The sequence below is a fragment of the Bos indicus genome, chromosome 28, assembly GCF_029378745.1.
Source record: "Bos indicus isolate NIAB-ARS_2022 breed Sahiwal x Tharparkar chromosome 28, NIAB-ARS_B.indTharparkar_mat_pri_1.0, whole genome shotgun sequence".
Taxonomy (NCBI): Eukaryota; Metazoa; Chordata; class Mammalia; order Artiodactyla; family Bovidae; genus Bos; species Bos indicus.
In genome coordinates this window covers 25998486-26011872 of record NC_091787.1, presented here as the reverse complement: position 1 = coordinate 26011872, position 13387 = coordinate 25998486, and positions in this window count along the sequence as shown.

Genomic DNA, 13387 nt, shown 5'->3' with positions numbered 1-13387 from the left:
TTGACAGGCTCCAATAACACTCCAAATCTGGCCCCAGTACACTATTACCAAACCCCTCCCTCAGCTCCGCCTGCCCAGTCTCTTCACTCTCCCTGATATACATCACCCCAAGTCATGCTTTGCTTGGGCCTATCTGTCCAAATGCCCTCCCCGCCTAATCTAAATCCCACCCCCATCCCCCAATTTTAATGCCAGTGATACAAACATCAGTTCCAATTGTTCCATGGGATAATAATAATCTCTAAGTGTGCAGAGTCCCTACCCCTTTCAAATACTTTTCCAGAGACCACATCATCTTTTTTGATTATGAAATAGGAAAAGTGTATGTTATCATTCCCCTTTTGCTGATTAAAAAAAAAATAAAAACAATTGAGACTCAGATTCTAGATGACCAACCCAAGGTCAGTGGCAGAGCCAGGGTTCAAATGAACAGATTCTCCCAGCTCTGGACCCACCAACCATCAAACAGCCTCCCCCTGCTCTGTCCCATCTCTGCTTCCCTTTTACTTTGTGCTCCCCCATCGGATGCTGTTAGCACAAGACTGGCCCCAGGTCGTGGCTTACTCCCAGCAGGTGCCTGGTAAAAATGTGCTCTTGGCTTGTCTGGTCTTTGCAAAGTTACTATTACACACTGAAGTTTGACAAGCACTACTTTAGACCAGTGGCTTTTCAAACTCTTTATACATTTTATATCACAACCTAGTAGCCACACACACACACATACACACATGCATGAGAAACAGAAGTTTCAAAAATAGTAGTGTATTGCTCATCCTGTTTGTGACACCAGTTGTCTTACTGTTCACACTGTTTGCTGAACCCAGGGTAGGCAAGGTGCAAGCTAAGAGGTTGGAAGAAGATACCAGGAACCACAGGGACTGCATACATGTTTATTCTCTCCTGGCTGGCATGGCGGCCATAACACAGCCTCTCTCCTGGCTGACGCAGCAGCCATAGCAGCAGCCATAACATAACCTCATACAACATAAGCACGATGCCACTCAGCTGTGGCACTGATGCAGCAGCAGCCAGGGCCTTCGTGGTAAGCTCATACAGTCATACCGCACAAAGTAGCCAGTGACCAACCAAGTGAGTACCTGGTGAAGTGCACTTGCAGTGCTATGACTGATCTCAGCTGTTACATAATCATGCAAAGTCATTGTTTACAAAACAGGGGACAAGAGGGCATGAGAGTGTGGGGCAAGAGAGCCTGACTGGTGCCATCTTGTTAATTTCCCCACAAGCAATATCCTTGCTATATGAGCTGCTGCTCCTCCCGCTGCTGCTAAGTTGCTTCAGTCGGGTCTGACTCTGTGCGACCCCATAGACAGCAGCCCACTAGGCTCCTCTGTCCCTGGGATTCTCCAGGCAAGAACACTGGAGTGGGTTGCCATTTCCTTCTCCAATGCATGAAAGTGAAAAGTGAAAGTGAAGTCGCTCAGCCGGGTCCGACTCTTAGCGACCCCATGGACTGCAGCCTACCAGGCTCCTCCATCCATGGGATTTTCCAGGCAAGAGTACTGGAGTGGGTTGCCGTTGCCTTCTCCGATATGAGCTACACAGCCACATGTTCTATTCTGTAGGAAAGAAAATACTAATCAAGACTTCACTTGATTTCTCTCAAACCACCTTGCATATTAGAATCACCAAAGGGAACTTTCATAAACTGTGGGTGCCCAAACCAATTGAATCAGAACCTCTAGGAGGTAAAGCCTAGGCATCTCCATTCTAGGTGACTGAACAGGCACTCAAGGTTGTGGACGCTGGTGTGTTGTTTTAAAACACTGTGGTAGATGCTCCTTTGCTAGATGGCTACCCCTAAACTTAAAGCCTCTTCAGATACAAAGCAGCAAATTCCACTTTGCTATGGTTCAGCAGATAAAGAATCCGCCTGCAATGCACAGGAGATGTGGGTTCAATCCCTGGGTCAAGAAGATCCCCTGGAGAAGGAAATGCAACCCACTTCAGTATTCTTGCCTGTAAAACCCCATGGACAGAGGAGCCTGGTGGGCTACCGTCCAAAGGGTCACAAAGAGTTGGACACGACTAAGCACGCAGGCACAGCAACAAAGATAAACTTGTATAATAGCTCAAGCCCCAGATAGAAACATTGGCCAGGGTACATCATCATAATTACAGTCACTTGCCTCCTTTGAATATCCAAATGCTGACAATAAAGACCAACACTGAGTCCCCAGTACAGTACCAGTCCTCAAGGAGACTCTCTGGCTACTTGGTGACAAGTTGATCTCATTGGGCCCCTTCCAGCCTGGAAGTGCTGAAGATCCCTTCTGGCAGGGATGAAAACACACTCCAGGAGTATGTGTGCCTTTCTGGCCTAAAGGGCCTCAGTTAACACCATATGTCTTGTGTGTGTGTTCAATCACTCGGTCATGTTCAACTCTTTGCAACCCCATGGACTGTAGACCACCAAGCTCCTCTGTCCATGGAATTTTCCAGGGAATAATACTGGAGCAGGTTGCCATTTCCTAGTTTAGAGGATCTTCCTGACCCAGGGATCAAACCCATATCTCCTGCATCTCCTGCATTGGCAGGCAGATTCTTCACCACTGGGCCACCTGGGAAGCCCCATACATCTTACAGAGTGTTTAATCTACAAGTATGGAATCCCGTATTACACTGCATTAGACCAAGAGGTTCTATTTTTACAGCAAAACAGGTGCAGATCATGCTCATGACCATGGAACCCACTGGTTATATTGCATCACCAGAAGGAAACTACTGGCCGGATTGAAAATCACAATAGCCCACTGAATACACAGTCAAGTGCCAGCTCAGAGGCGGTTCTCTGCAAAGAGGTGCCATTCTCAAAGATGCATTCTTTACCTTTAATCAAAGACCTTTACAAGCTGTTGTTTCTCCAGTTAGAAATGCATTAAGAAGACAAGGAACAGAAGCAGCAGTAACTGATGCGGGAAAACACAGCAAGAGTCCTGTTAAACCGAGAGTGCAACCTGAGTACTTCGGGTTCTTGTGTCTGGAGACTTTGCAGGCACGAGTCACTGTCTTGGCAGGAGTAACTGGTCCTGGTCACCAGGGGGAGGTAGGACTGCTCTTACAAAATGGGGACAGAGGACCATGTATGACACCTAGGTGATCCACTTGGATGCCTCTGGGTTCTCCTTTTTCCCAGTGTAATGGTTAAGGGCCCTGTAGAAGGAAATGGCAACCCACTCCAGTACTCTTGCCTGGGAAATCCCATGGACAGAGGATCCTGGTGGTCTATAGTTCATGGAGTCGCAAAAAAGTCAAACATGACTGAGCGACTGAACAACAATAATGGTTAAGGACAGGTGCAGCAAGTCTGTCCTGAAAAGAGCATACGGCCAGAAGCCCAGAGCCCTCAGGAACGAGGGTCTGGGTCATAATACCAGGTGAATCACTGAAATTACCAGAGGTGCTAGCTGAGGGGTAGTGGAGTGACCATTTGCAGCTACAACAGCAGTGACTATAGTTTGTCCCACTAGTATTTCTCAGGAAGACCCACCAGAATACTGAGAAAGGAGATCTGAGTGGTACAAGGATTAGACTGTGGGAGACATGAGGATTGCTGGCCAGACCCCCTCCAAGGAAGGACTTTGCCAATTCCTGGGGGAAGCATCAGGGCTGGCTTCAGTCGCTTCATAGATTGCTTCACTACAGAGACACATCACCCAAGGTCAAGTCCTTCCAGAGGCTGCCCACATTCAATGACTGATGGAGGTAGGAGATATCCACGAGCCATTTCAGCTCCATAGTTCCTCTTGAGGTTGACTGAGGCTTTCAGGTTCTTTTGGAGAAATAGATCCATTTTGTCAAAGTTGTCAAATTTGTTTATAGAGTTGTTTGTGGTGTTTCCTTATTATCTTTTTAGTGTCTGCAGGCTCAGCAGACACTAAAAAACTAATTTTTCCTTCCTGATACTGGTAATTGTGTCATCCCTCTTTTTTCCATTTCATTCTTGCTTAGAGATCTGACAATTTTATTGTTCTATTCAAATAATAAATTTGAAAATTATTGATTTTCTCTATTGTCTTTCTGTTTCCAATCTCACTGATTTCTGCTCTTTATTGTTTCCTTCCTTCTGCTTGCTTTGGGTTTGTTTTGCTCTTCTCTTTCTAAGCTCTTGAGGTAGAAGCTTAGATTATTTGTTTTAGATTTAACCAATTTTCTACAGTAAACATTTACTGCTATCAATTTTCCTGTAAGCACTTTTTAGCTGTGTACCCCAAATTTTGATATGTTGTGTTTTGACCCATGGATTATTTGAAAGAGTGTTATTTAGTCTTTAGGTATTTGGAAATATCCCTGTTATTGCTCTGTTGTTCATTTCCACTGTTGTTCATTTCCACTGTTCAATTCCAATGTTCATTTCCACTGTTGTTCATATTGCTCTGTTGTTCATATTCCACTGTTGTTCATTTCCACTGTTCAATTCCAATGTTTAATTCCACTGTGGTCAGAGATCATACTCTGATGAGTTCAATTTTTTAGATTTTTTTGAGGTTTGTCTTGTGGTCCAAAGAAACTCTTTTTTTTTCCCCCACCACCGTGGTTAGAAGTTGGCAGCAAGGGAAAGCGGAGGGAAGGATGAGAAACAAGTGGGGAGTTGTGTCATTATAAAATATAGTCCCCCCAAAACTGGGGTGTCTCGGGGGAACTTGGTCTGCTTCAAGCCAAGAAGAATAAGATCAAAAGTGCTTTGAGCTAAACAGGAAGAGAATTTGCAGAAGAACGGATCCATGTATATGCACAACTGAATTACTTTGCTGTAGATCTGAAACTAACACATTGTTAATCAACTATAATATAAATGAAAAGTTTTTTTTTTCTTAAGTGGTTTGGGAAGGCCAGAACTGTGAGGGATAGAGAAGGAAGGAAGGTCCAGGGGGTGGGGTTGTTGTTGTTGTTGTTCAGTCGCTAAGTCATGTCGAACTCTTTGTGACCCATGGACTGAAGAACGCCAGGCTTCCCTGTCCTTCTCTGTCTCCATGAGTTGGCTCAAACTCATGTCCATTGAGTTGGTGATGAATGAAAACCATCTCATTCAACCATCTCATCCTCTCTTGCCTGCTTCTCCTCCAGAGGGTGGGCTGGGAAGAGCTATTTGGCAACTGGGGTGAAAGGATTGTACTCCCCCTGCTGGGAACACTCCAGCCCTTCTGGTCTGGCAGGAAGGGGCAGACTGCAACTCCTTGGGGCTGCCAAATGATCTAGGCACAGAGCTGGAGGGGGCTGACAAAGGCTCACCCTCCAGAGAGATGATGGTGCTGCCCGCGCCCCTGCCCCGCAACCTCTCAGAGAAGCTATCTTGGTGAATGTTCCACAGGTGATTGAACAGAATGTGTACTCTGCTGCTCCTAGGTGAAACATTCCACAAATCTCAATCATACTAGATATGTTGACTGATGGTGTTTTTGAACCCTTGTATATGCTTGCTAATTTCCTGTCTAGCTGCTCTATCAATGATTGAGAGGGGTATTGAAGTTTTTAAATGTAATTGTGGATTTGTCTACTCCTCTCAGTTCTCAGTTTTGTCTTATATATTTAGGAGCTCTGTTATTTGGTGCATAGGTGTCTAGGTTTGTTGTATCTTATTAGCAGATTGACTATTTTAACATATATAATGTCCTTGTCTGTCTCTGGTAATTTTTCTTTCCCTGAAGTCTATTTAACCCTGCTTTCTTTTCTTTAATATTTACATGGTATCTCCTTTCCCATAATTTTACTTTCAACTTGCCTATATTTCTATATTTTATTATTGATGGCATGTTTTTTAATCCACTTTGCCAATATGCCTTATATTTGGGGTATTTAGACCATTTACATTTAATGTAATTATTGATATGTTAGATCTTAAGTCTGTTTTCGTTTTCTTTCTGTTCTGTTTTCATATATCTGTTTTTGTTTTCCTGGCTTCCTGTGGGCTACTTAGCATTTTTTAGAATTCCATTTTCATTTTTCTATAGTATTTTTAGCATATCTGTTTACATAGCTTATTTGGTGGTTACGCTAAGAATTATGGGCATCCCTTGTGACTCAGAGGTAAAGAATCCCCCTGCAATGCAGGAGATGCAGACTTGCGGGAGATGTAGGTTCAATCCTTGGGTCAGGAAGATACCGTAGAGAAGGAAATGGCAACCCACTCCAGTATTCTTGCCTGGGAAATCCATATACATAACGTATCACCGTCTTCTAGTGACATCATTTTACTAGTTTGAGTGACGTCTGTAAGAACTTACTTTCTTTTACATCCATTTACCCTCTCAATTATAATGTAATTGTCTTAAATATTTACTGAACATATATATATAGAACCACATCAGACAGTGTTATTTTAGTTTCAAAGGGTCAAACATAATTTAGAAAAATTAAGAGGAGAAGGAAAGCTTGATTTATTTACCCATCTTTTTGCTTACCATGTTATACGCATTCCATACTGGGGAGTCAGAGAAACAGCGATCAAGAGTGAAATGAAGGACTGACATCAAGACCCACAGCGGCTCAAGTGTGAGGAGACCTTCAGGTTTCACCTGCATAAAACTGATCAAAGCCCGCATGAAATGGTACTGAAGCAATAGCTTGAGAAAGAAGCTGAATGAAAAGAATTTGCAAATGTACAGAAATGGCATTGAAACATGTAAAATATCATGTATGAAACGAGATGCCAGTCCAGGTTCAATGCACGATACTGGATGCTTGGGGCTGGTGCACTGGGATGACCCAGAGGGATGGTATGGGGAGGGAGGAGGGAGGAGGGTTCAGGATGGGGAACACATGTATACCTGTGGTGGATTCATTTTGATATTGGCAAAACTAATACAATTATGTAAAGTTTAAAAATAAAATAAAATAAATTAAAAAAAAAAAAAGAAAAAAAAAAAAGATACTTATCACACACCCAGAAGGAAAATAAAGGAGGGCTGTGCAACCCAGAAGAAAGCTGCTCACTCAGGGTAAGTGATCATTAATACTTCTCCAGCTTCTCCAATTTGACAGACTACCCTGACTCACAACTCCTCAGGCTGCCTGAGTTGGCTCCTGCAGTGCTGCCAAGCCTTTCCAGGTCATGGACTACAGCACTGTAGACCTTCCTTTAAAACAAAATAAACCATGCTAGAAGAAAAAAAAGACAATATTGGACAAAATAAGCCAGAAACAAAATGAATCTTACTGTATGGTTTCAATTATATAAAGATCAAAAGAAGGTAAAAGTGAATTCTATTGTTTAGGGATGCATACTTGGGTGATAAAAGTACCAAAAAAAAAAAAAAAAAAGGCAAAGAAATCATTACGAAAACTTAGTGGTAGGCTCTAGAGGAGAGGGAGGCATTGCACCTGGCAGGGGCAGGATATAAGGAGCTGGCAATGTTCAATTTCTTGACCTGATTGATGGTTTCATGAAGGTTCACTTTATAACAATTTGTTAAACTGCAAAGAGAAGAGGAAGGGGCAGAAGGAAGGAAGGAGTCAGTTTATCCAGGTCATGGTCAAATGGATCTATTCTTTCATCAGAGGCAGCTTAGTTATGGATTAAGTGTATGGCCTCCGGTGTCAGTGGACTTAGATTTGAATTATCTGGTTTTGCTACCTACTTGGTGTGTGACCTTGTGCAATTTGCCTACCTTCTCTGTGCCTCAACTATACCATCTGTAAAAATAAGGATAATAATATTACCTAATATGAAGATTAATAGCTCTCAAGCATGCAGTAAACTGGGCATGAACTTTGTTAAATAAGCAAAAAGTTGTACAGTCATTCAACACCAAAATTCTTCATGGACCTCTGCTGTGTTGGGCCCTTGAATAAGCCTTCACAGGCTCATGATCTTGGTTGGGCCCAAGAACTGGAGCTCTACCTTAGAGTCCCTGAGGCCACCTCCCACTAGAATCCAGATCAGATTGCTGGTCTGGGCCAGGCTGAGCCCGAGAGTTAGCCAGGGAGTCCCAGGTTGGGACAGCCCTTCAGGGACAAGAAGCCAGGCAGGCTCTCACTGGCCTCCAGCTTCCACAGCTGGGCTGGGCATGGGGGCTTCTGGTGCCAGAACCAGCAACCTCTTCTACTCCAGGGCTCAGAAGAGTGTAGAGAGCTCAGACTGTGAGAAGAGACAAGCAGGGTGAGTAGAGGAGCCAGGAGGGTCATGGATGCCTTTCATCCCTTCCACAGACGGAGCAGCAGAAACAGAAGTGTGGGGGTGGGGTGAGCAAAAAAGAACCAAAAGCAGAGAATGAGGCCAGCCCAGCCAAGCGCTTTTTGTGGGGTCTTAATTAAGCCCCATTGTTCCTTTCAGGGTGGAACATATGTTCAGGGCCTGCCTGAGGTTTGGGATTGAAATTTCAATGGTACTGGGCCCTATGGCCTTCTGGGGAGGGAAGCCAGGATAGGATGGGTGGGGGGAATTGAGGGGGACCATCTCCAAGCTCTGCAAGAACTGAGAGTATCTCCCAGAATCATCTTCCACCATTTCCAGAGCAGGAAATAAAACAACCAGAAGGGGTGGCAGAGCCCCCACCCCAGTGTGGGGAAATGCCCATGGGGTAAGAAAGCTTTGTCACTCGAGTGGGCTGTGACCCTCTGTGGGACTCAGTTTCCCAATATGTGCCGTCCAGGTGAGGCTGTCTAGGACAGGAAAAGGTCACCAGTATCTGCCACTGCCACAAGCAGGACCTGCCCCCCCATCCTCCCTGACTTCCCATCCCCCAACCCACCCCCTCCCAGCAGCCAGACAGCCAAGGGTGAAGGACTGAGCTCAAGGTCAGACTCCCATCTGACCACTCATTCTGCTGCTCGCCAACTAGTCACCTTGCACAAGTGCCTTCAACTCTCTGAATCTGCTTTTTCATCTGTAAAATGGGGATAACTCCCATCCTCTATGTTTGCAATGGGAATTCATGAGGATGAACCTTGTCAGGCCCTTAGCATGTAGTGCCTCATGCACACTTACTCTTATCTGCAAACCCTCATCACTACATGTGACCTTCCTCTCCTGTAGCCCTGACACAAGCCTGGGCGCACACTCAGAGGAGAGTGATGAAATAATAAAAAAGACAAAGACATTGCTGAAGGTGTAGAAGAGGTCTGTGAAGAATTTTTAAGAGACTTTTAAGCATTTCATCTACATTCTGGCATGTCAAGCCAAGTTAAGAGACCTCAGGAAAACCATGTTGAGTTTGACATCTGTTCCTTGGAGTTTGAAGGATGCAGGAACTGTTGTCCAACTCATATATGAAAAGTCTAAAGAAATAAGTCGGGCTGCAACTGCCCTGGGATAGCTGAGGGGAGGAAAGCAGAAAGTGGATAGGCAAAGCCTCCATTATTTCCTCCGGGTCATATGTGGAACCTGAAGAAGGAAGCCAGGCTGAGTCACCTTGAGAATGTGAAGGACTAGGTGACTCCCCAGAAACCAAGGAGCAGAGCAGGGGTCTTATACAGAAATAGCAAATGGAGACAATGCTTGTGCCAAGGGACTGGAGGTGAGAGAGACGGTCTCCAGGAACCCTGGAAGCTACTTCTAAAGTGTGATGATATGCATTTGGAAAGAGCCACAGCCACAGAGCAGTGACAGTTATAGCAGTCAAGCAAGAACTTTCCTGATTCTTCTCACTCTGGGGTAAAAACCAGCAGCTAGGGAGGTGGCAGGAGAAGAAAGAGAAGACAGAAGTTGATCCCATCTCCCAAAAGCACACTTGTCCCCCTGCAGGGCTCCCAATATGCTATAGGTCCAAGATGAGGGAGGAGACAAGCCTTAAATAAAGTTGGAGTTTTTATAATACACTGGACTAGACACTGTAAGATTTGGGAAAAGATGCTGTTCATTACCTGTTAGTGACAGGAGAAGCCCTGAGAACAGCCACAGATTTCACCCAAGAGCAATGAAGAATAAGATGGGAAAGCCAGTTTTAAAGGGCTGGGGTGAAACAACATATACAGCGGCTTTCTTTTCAAATCCTAACAAGTCGGAAAGTAAAAGGGAAAGTCACTCAGTCGTGTCCGATTCTTTGTGACCTCAAGGATTATACAGTCCATGGAATTCTTCAGGACAGAATACTGGAGTGGGTAGCTGTTGCCTTCTCCAGGGGATCTTCCCAACCCAAGGATCAAACCCAGGTCTCCTGCACTGCAGGTGGACCTTAACCATCTGAGCCACCTGGGAAGCCCCCTAACAAGTCTAGCCCATTCAAAATCCAGTTGCAGATACACACGTATGGAATGATAATTGCCAAGCAAGGTACAGAACAATGTAGAATGGTGTCTTCTACCTAAGAAAAGAGAAAATATAAATACAAACATGTACGTAAATGAAATAAATTTCCTTATATATTTAACAGTGGAAGGATAAAATAAAACTAATAAAAATGGCTTCCAATAAGAGGAAGGAGACAAGATTGAAAATTAGATTTTGCTGAAAGTAAAACCCAACTGTGTTGGCACCCTGATCTCAGACTTCCAGTCTGCAGAACTCTGAGAAATCAATGCTTGTTCATCAAGCCATCTCATCTCTGGTGTGTTAGTTATAAAAGACAAAACCGACTAAGACAGTTGCGTAACTTAAAATTACTAAATCATCATTGATGAAGCTCAGTATCTTATGCAATAATGAGTTTTCACTTTCAGGTTAGTATATGATGATGATTTAATGTTCTGTCTCTATGAGCCCTTTTTTGTCTTTTAGGCAATCGATCACACAGGGAGAGTTACTATTTGTCACACGTCATAATCACGTTGATGTAACTTAAGGCTTAAGGTCACCAAGTATGGGACCTCCCTGGTGGTCCAGTGGTTAAGAATCCACCTTCCAATGCAGAGGACATGGTTCGATCCCTGATCAGGAAACTAAGACCCCACATGCAGTGGTAACTAAGCCCTCACACCACAACTACAGAGCCCTCGTGCTACAACTAGAGAAGCCTGTGTGTCCCACAAACAGCCTGCACACCACAGTGAGGATCCAGTGCAGCAAAAAAAAAAAAATTTGTTTTAATAAAAAAAAATTTTAATCACCAGGTTAAAGTTACTACACACATATTCTTTGCTTCTAACTCTTTATACCATGAGTCCATATTCCTGTCCTTCTCCAGAGTCTGACATAAATTGTCTTCAGGACTTTCTTAGAGTCCTGGATTGTGACTTTCAACTGTATCCTGGACATTTTGGCTATTTTGCCTGTAAAAGATCTTTGAGAGTTCACCTGTTGCTTTACCTGCCCGGCATGTGTTCTCCCATCTTTTGATATCAGCAGCCCAGTTCCTTCTGAAGGAATGGGCCCTTCTTCACTGTTGGTATATTTAATTCAGATAGAGCTAATCCCACTCCCAGCTCCAAAGGTGATCGTACGGACCAGACCTGGCCCGACCATGTATTCTATCCTGCCAGCTATGAGTCCACACTCATATAAATAAATGATTGAATAAATAAACAAATAGCAAGAGAAGACAAATTTCCCATACAGAAGAACCCCAAGTCATGTGTAAATATTCACTCCTCCAGAAATGGGAGGTTCTTTCTCCCTGTCGTAAGTGTGGACTGCACTTAGTGACTTGCGTCCAGAAAACATGGTGTGCAAAGAAAAAAAAGTAACTACAGTGGAGAAATCTAACAAACACTATCTCACCCAAATAATCATGATTAATACTTTTAATGATAAACCATGCTGCTAATAAGCATGCACTCTTGCTGTGATGTAATAAAAATGGAGATAGGAGCAGAAAAAGTCAGGGCAATTAGTCAATCTAAAACACAGAGGGAAAACATATTGAAAAAAATTAAACAAAATCTCAGAGACCTGCAAGATAATAACAAGTCACCTAACATGCATATGAGTCAAGTCCCAGAAGAGAGTAAACTTGAGACAGAAAAAATCATTTGAGGAAATAGCAACCCAAAATTTCCCAAATCTGATGAAGAATATTGACTTTCAGATTGAAGAAGCTCAGCAAACTGCAAGTAGGGTAAATATGAAGAAAAACACATGTAGGCACATCATAGTCAAACAAAGTGAAAACCAAAGATAAAGTGAAAAATCCTAAAAGCAATTAGAGAAGACACATTATGTATAGAAAGTCAATGCTATGAATGTCATGTAACTTTCCACCAGAGAAAAAGACACCAAAAAACAATAAAATGACATCTTAGAATGATGAACCAGAAAGATAAAATGTCAGTTGTGGAATTCCCCAGAGGTCCAGTGGTTAGCACTCCATGCTTCCACTTCAAGGGGCATAGTTTCATCCCTGGTTGGTGAACGAAGATCCTGCAAGCCAAGCGTCAAGGAAAAAAGCAGTCAACCAAAAATTCTATAGCCACCAAAAACATCCTTCTAGCTAAGAGTGAAATAAAGACATTATCAGTTCAGTTCAGTTCAGTAGGTCAGTTGTGTCCGACTCTTTATGACTCCATGAACCGCAGCACACCAGGCCTCCCTGTCCATCACCAACTCCCGGAGTCCACCCAAATCCATGTCCATTGAGTCGGTGATGCCATCCAACCATCTCATCCTCTGTCATCCCCTTCTCCTCCTGCCCTCAGTCTTTCCCAGCATCAGGGTCTTTTCCAATGAGTCAGCTCTTTGCATCAGCTTCAACATCAGTTTCAGCTTCAACATCAGTCCTACCAATGAACACCCAGGACTGATCTCCTTTAGGATGGACTGGTTGGATCTCTTTGCAGTCCAAGGGACTCTCAAGAGTCTTCTCCAACACCACAGTTCAAAACATCAATTCTTTGGTGCTCAGCTTTCTTTATAGTCCAACTCTCACATCCATACATGACCACTGGAAAAACCATAGCCTTGACTAGTAAGTAATGTCTCTGCTTTTCAATATGCTGTCTAGGTTGGTCATAACTTTCCTTCCAAGAGGTAAGTGTCTTTTAATTTCATGGCTGCAATCACCATCTGCAGTGATTTTGGAGCCCAGAAAAATAAAGTCTGACTCTGTTTCCACTATTTCCCCATCTATTTCCCATGAAGTGATGGGACCAGATGCCATGATCTTAGTTTTCTGAATGTTGAGCTTTAAGCCAACTTTTTCACTCTCCTTTTTACTTTCATCAAGAGGCTCTTTAGTTCTTCATTTTCTGCTATAAGGGTGGTGTCATCTGCATATCTGAGGTTATTGATATTTCTTCCGGCAATCTTGATTCCAGCTTGTGCTTCCTCCAGCACAGCATTTCTCATGATGTACTCTGCATATAAGTTAAATAAGCAGAGTGACAATATACAGCCTTGACGTTATCAGATAAATCAAATCAGAGATAATATGTCTCCAGTGACCTGGGCTGTAAGAAATGCTAAAAGGAGTTTCTTCAAACTGAAGGGAAATGTTACCTAATGATAACTCAGGCCTATAGGAAGAAGTGAAGAGAAACAAAAATGATGAACAATAAAAAG